At 51.5% G+C, this 6047-nt stretch overlaps 1 protein-coding gene across 1 annotated transcript in view; it reads right to left on the minus strand.

Annotated features, from left to right (window-relative positions):
• Positions 1 to 407: 407 nt before the first annotated feature.
• The window catches only part of HIC2 (HIC ZBTB transcriptional repressor 2), a 141789-nt gene continuing 136149 nt past the window's right edge, over positions 408 to 6047 (minus strand). Inside the window, exons 5-6 of the transcript XR_002095595.1 lie at positions 2795 to 2863; positions 408 to 612 (exon numbers count right to left, since the gene is read on the minus strand). The gene's annotated coding sequence lies outside the window, so the exon portion shown is untranslated. The remainder of the gene's footprint in view (positions 613 to 2794; positions 2864 to 6047) is intronic.

A 6047-nucleotide genomic window follows, 5' to 3' on the forward strand; every position in this document is an offset into this window, starting at 1 on the left:
GCACAGACTTTGGGAAGGACTCTGCACGCTCCAGCAACACAAAGGCTGGGCTCACTTGCTGGGAAAGGCAAAGCATTCAAATTACATAAAAATGTAGCTAGGGCAGGGAGAACAAGCAGAGGAAGGAGGGTCTAGGTGGTGCAAGAGGATTTTGGACCTAGTCCCATTGGCTGTGATAATTCAAAGCAGGTTTACTATGAGCCATGTATAGGGGTTTTTCTTTCTAGTGGTGGGTGACTTAGTCCCTGTACTGGGAGGCAGTTTGGAGTTGGTTGGTTCCCTTTTGTTTTACGGAAGGGGTAGGAGAGAAGTGTGTGAAAGGCTTTTAAAAGGGAGGCTGCTTTTGAGAAGACATTTGGCATGTAGGTCTATGTTTTTGTGGCTAAAACGGCCCCCTCCTCTCCCCACCCCCCGCTGTTTTTGGGGACAGAGGCAGGCCTCTGGCTCTGGAACATGGCTGCTCTCCCAGCTCTCCAGGTGCACGCCGAGCGTCCGGGCTGTAATTTTACAGCTCCTTGCGCGCGGTGGAATTTCCAGGTGTGGATGCTTTCAGGGCACAGGCAGGCCTGGTAAAGCTGCTTTTCAAAAGACACCTTGTCTCTTTCCCTAAGACTGAAAAAAAAGAATGAGGGGAAAAAAAACAAAAATCAACCTTTGGCACCAAAACAAAACCACCTCTTCAACGCCCCCTCCCCTGGCCCAGACTCTTCAAATGCACTCCATGCAAAGAAAGCGAGCATGTAAAACTTGAATCCTCATCTGAGTTTTCCTGAGGCAGGGGGTCTGGGGCGGGTGGTGAAGATCATTCAGAGCCCAGCAGAAATGCCAGTCATCGGGAGAATCACAGGAGGGAGGAGGGATGGGGTTGTTAACTGTCTGATTTTATGTACCACCCATGTCATGCATCTCTTTGTTGCTCAAGAATGTTGCCTCACAGGTTCCTAGGGTGTGAACGGGCCCTGCTACCAGGAGGGTCTGCCACTCACAGCAGGCACGAGGCCATTGGTGGGATACATGACACCTAAGGGAGAGCTGGTTATGCCTGTTTTATACATGCACAAGTTTATGGGCATAATGGTAAGAATGAGTAGCAGGACTTCTCCCTAGCTTGCTCCTGCAGCCATACAGATGAGGGCAAGTCAAATTCAGGGCCATCCAAACCCCAAGCCTCCAGGCTTGCGCTTGCACATAGGAAGCCTGCCAAAGGATTTGGAAGTACTTGAAGACGCAGACTGGGGTGGAGAGTACTTGCTGGTAGCAGGGCCACATATGGTTCTTGAATGATTCTCACAGATTTGGAATTGATTTGACCTGGGACACATACCTACAATTAAGGAAGAGAGAGTAGCAGGCAAAAGCTCTGGCACAGATGAGGTGAAGACAACAGGTTATTTCACTTTGTCCAGTTGGAACAACCAAGATAAGCATATTTAAATGGCGCAATTGGGTTTGGCTGGGGCAGCCTGCTATTTGACTATGCTAGCCGAGGTAAAAAAACACAGCCCAGGAGTGGGAAAAGGGAAACTGCTCCAAAGCTGCTCCCAGGCCCATGCAGAGAGGTGCAGCTGTGGCCTGGAACTGGAAGGCACTTGGGGTTACGTTCAGAGATCCGCATAGTTTGTAGTACTGCAGTTATGCTGAGGAGCCCTAGCTCTAAACCCAGACCTGCTGGGGCATTACATGGGATAAATAAAGAACAGAAGGTGGTTTCTGCCCCAGAGTTAGAAGTCCACAGAACTGGACTCTTGGGTCAGAAGGTCGCCGCAGTGGATGCAGATTGCACAGGTGGGCAGACACAAGGAAATATTTCAGGTCACTAGTGTCCATGAGCTTTGGAAGGTTTCTGGCCTACAGTAAAGCAATTTGGATATGTAAATTAAGCCCCAGTGCAAGGGACACATTAGCCAAAGACCCCATAGCTTCTCCCCCAAGTGAAGCATACACACAGAAGACATGCACAGCCCTAGAAAATACGATGCCCAGTGTGTCTGCACCAAGTGTAGGGTTACAGGAACTTCTGTCCTCCTTTAATCTACTGTAAGAGCCTGGCAGTAAAGCAGGAGATTAAGCCTGGTCTGCACTGCTGGCTTTAACTCTGCTGTAGCTACTCCTGGCAAAGCCCTTCCTGAGCACACGCTGCCCCAGAGAGAGCAGCAGGGCTTGTACTGGATTAAAACCTGGTGAGCCAGCAGGCTGCGATGAGCATTTCCATGCCTCTCTGCTCACATCATGCACGTCATTGCACAACTTGGCACATACTGCTGAGAGAAATCCTGGGAGGGAAAGAGCAGGATGTGTTTGCTGGGCAGGACCGAGCCACCAGGCTTGCCAGAGCCACCAGGCTTGCATCACCCACCTCCTCTCCCCAACAAACCAAGGTTAACAGCCAGCAAGGTGCTAATACAAGTAATCTCCCGGTGCTGCCCAAGAGGTGCTCCTGGGGACCCACATACATGACAATTGTACTGATCCAATTAACTGGCTTCTGAGCAGATTGAGTCAAGTCAGTGCAACCCCCCTCGTGTGGATGCTCTTAAACTGATGCGAGCGGCTGCTATCAATTCAGCTTAACCTGGTAACCAAAGAACAAACATAGGAGGAGGGCTCATCTTGCTTTCTGCTCTCCTCCCAACCCCTGTTCACTCTGGGTGGCCATAAAGACAGACACCTATCTGGGCCAGTCATCCAGCTGCTTCTGGCCCAGCAAGGAGGGGTATAGCAACAAGAGGATTAGCCTCCTACCCAGGATTCATGTGGTTCATTGCTTAGGCCAAAGGGAAATATCTGCTCCTACCCATGCAAAAGCCTGCTCCAAAGGAAATCCTCCATGCAGTCCAAGCCCCCTTGCCATAATACCCAGCACCTGTATTAAATGCAAGAGGAAGTTCATGTTAAAGGCTGATGCTTCAAATGCACAGAAGTCAGGAAACTCGCACTATGGCTCCCACAACAGCTGTAACTCAGGGCCTGGAGCACACGTATTATTTTTAGTTATTATATATGGTGCTAACATTAATGCTTTAACCCTTAAGGAAACTAGCTAATTTCCAAGTTGATGTGACCCAAGAGCTGGCTAATTTCCAGGGCTTCAAGGAAACAGCCAGGGAGTACAGTGCTAGGGTGTTTCTGGCCACTGGCAACTCCTGATCTACCTCATCCCATGAATTCACATGCCCTGCCCCACCGTCCCTGGCCACCCACCCACACACACACTCCCTCCCATCCAATATGCCCTGCTTTAACTCGTCCTGCCAAGGGAGATGAAATGTAATGTTTTAACCCCATGGGACATTGCCTAGCTGGGGTGCGTTCCCTAATGCAGTAAATTCTATACCAGAGAGGCAGCAGCTTATCAAACTACCTGTCCATCAGAGTCACCTCAAGGCTATATCTGCCTAATGGGCAGCTGCCTGGTATCCAGAAGTTCTGTCCCACAAATAGGGCCTGATAACTCAGTGGCCCATTGCATCCGCCTTCCCCATTGAAATGCCACCACGACCTGGTAACAGTAAAGGGGGTGTCCAGACATGGCCAAGGGAAGAAAGCCCCCTTTCCACTCATCCCCAGCTTCAGGTCTGTGCCTGCATCATCTCTTATCTGTGCGGTGAGCCCAGGGCTCCCCTGAGCATTGGCTAGAGTCCCCTTTTGTTTTGTGCTAGCCTTAGGAATTCAGTTATCCACAGCCACTTTGTGACCCGATCTACCCAGACAGCCTGGCCACAGCGGCTTCATAAAGCAAGACCCAGGAATCAAAAGCAGGGCATGTTTCCTGAACAGAGATGGAAAACAGCTGTGCTGGAAAAAGGAGGGGCCTGCTGGCTAAGCCGTGGAAAATACAGATCAAGGCTGTGTTGCGAAACTTTCTCTGGCTGGCCTTTGCCTGTGACTGTGGCAGGGAGACCGGACGGATTGGCTGCAGGCCACTGCCAGGCCATGAAATAACCAGCCTCCTGTGGCCCAAGCCTAGAAATCAAGACTTAGTATCTGCCTGTTAACCGGCTGCCTGGCATTGCCCTGAATGGTCTGATGAAGTGACCTTCAGCTACCAAAAGCTTGTGCTAATATCTATCTACTTAGGGGCAAATCTATCCTGCCTTCTACTGGACTTCAGATGAACACAGCTAATTATGTCTCTCTCTGGATTGTCAGTCCTGCTACTACCCCAGCACTTGACTGGTCCAGCCAGTCCTAGATGCTGTTTAAATCAGTCAGGCACATCTGCACAAATGAGAGAGGAAGCAACTTTACAGGGTGGTGGCCAGAATTGCTGCCCAGTGCTATGACCAAGTGCAGCCACCCCCTCCAAGAGCTGCAGGAGGAGGTGGAATGGAGGCAGGAGCAGTTCTTCATCATAACCCTCTTGCTGGGGCTGATAGGGGTAGGCAAGGCTGCTTAAAATGACAGAGGCTGGAGTTTTCCCAGCTCCGTGGGCTACGGTTCAGGCAAAGCTGGGGTGAAGGAGACTGAGAAAGAGCTTGATGTCTGACACCAAAGACAACAACCCAAAACAGGCAATGATAAGCAGCAGCATCAGTTGGTGCCCAGTGACACCAGGCTAGCAAGGGGATGTTGGGGGTAAGGAGCAGACCCACCAGGAGCGGTTTCTATGCAAAGCCTAATCTGTGATGATACTTAACAGATCAGGCCCCTGAAGCACCAGGGGGCTGGGAGAAAGGAGAGCCTAGCATATGCACCCTGCTGGGGCAGGGGCAAGCATCAAGCCGCTCATGACTGTGAAGAAGCCTCTCAGCTCTAACATGTCCAGCAGCAGAGCTTTAGGTACCTGAGGAGCTGAAAATGTGGATGTCTGCAGGCTTAAGGTACCTCCAGCGTTTGGCAGCAGCTGAGCAGGGGTTTGACCATCACAATTCTGAAGCTTAAATGCCCCCAGCCCCTTTTGTTTGGGAGGTCAGGACCTTCCCCCACTCCCCGCCCAGCTGTGGCACCAGGCAGCCTTGTACATTTGACCATGCACATTTGACCTCCCAAACCAGAACCTGTGCAGCTGCCTCAGGACAGAGCCCACAGGCAGGGCTCACTGGTGCAGATGTGCTCAGAGCCATGCTACATTATTATTATTTAGATGCATATCCCGCCCTATCCAAAGGGCTCAGAGCAGCTTATAACCAACAGGAAACAGCCACAGACACAACCCCAATACTTGAAAATGCCAACCTGCCCCCACTGCTGCTTTCCTGCCCACAGATGCAACTCCTCCAGTTAAGCCCAACCAGCATTTACATCCAGATATATGAAACCTCTTCCTACTTCCCCACCCATGAGCACATCCCTGCCTCACCCCCAACGGAGATCCCTCTCTTCTCCACAATTCTCCTCCCAAGCCCATACTCCTGTCTCCTACAGAGAGGCAGTGGCTGTCCCCAAAAACACAGAATTGCCCCCTGCAACAAACTCAGTGTTAAATTCAAAAGAACCATAACAGGGAAGTAAAAGAAAGACCCTTCATCCCTGTCTCCAGGCAATGGCAAAGGCTACCTTTGAGAGTTGCCTTTGGTGGTGTCCCCCAAGGCAGCATCTGCCTGAGGCCTATGAGACCTGCCCATTTTTCAGGGCCTGCAGGCTGGCCAGGTTCTTCTCCATCCATTCAGGCGGCCAAGCTGGTGCCTGGGCTGGGCCCCAGGCCTCCCCCAGATGGGAAAGGCAGGGGGCGATGCTAACAGTTTTGGTTCAAGAACCCATATATGTAGCATGCCGCACTATAGTGCTGCCCTGGCACCATACATGAACAGTGCAGCTCCAACCCCATTCTGTCACCCTGTTCTCATTAAGAAACTGGGGGACTGCGGTGTCGACACCCACACAGTCAAATGGGTCTCCAGCTGGCTGGAGGGTGGCACCCAGAGGGTGGTAGTGGATGGGTCCTTCTCAACCTGGAGGGACGTGGGCAGTGGGGGTCCGCAGGGCTCGGTCCTCAGGCCCGCACTGTTCAACATCTTCATCAGTGACTTGGACGAGGGGGTAAAAAGCACCCTGTTCAAATCTGCTGATGACACTAAGATGTGGGGGGATGTGGGCATGCTAGAAGG

Source organism: Gavialis gangeticus, unplaced genomic scaffold (genome assembly GCF_001723915.1).
Source record: "Gavialis gangeticus isolate Ggan-Ray unplaced genomic scaffold, GavGan_comp1, whole genome shotgun sequence".
Taxonomy (NCBI): Eukaryota; Metazoa; Chordata; order Crocodylia; family Gavialidae; genus Gavialis; species Gavialis gangeticus.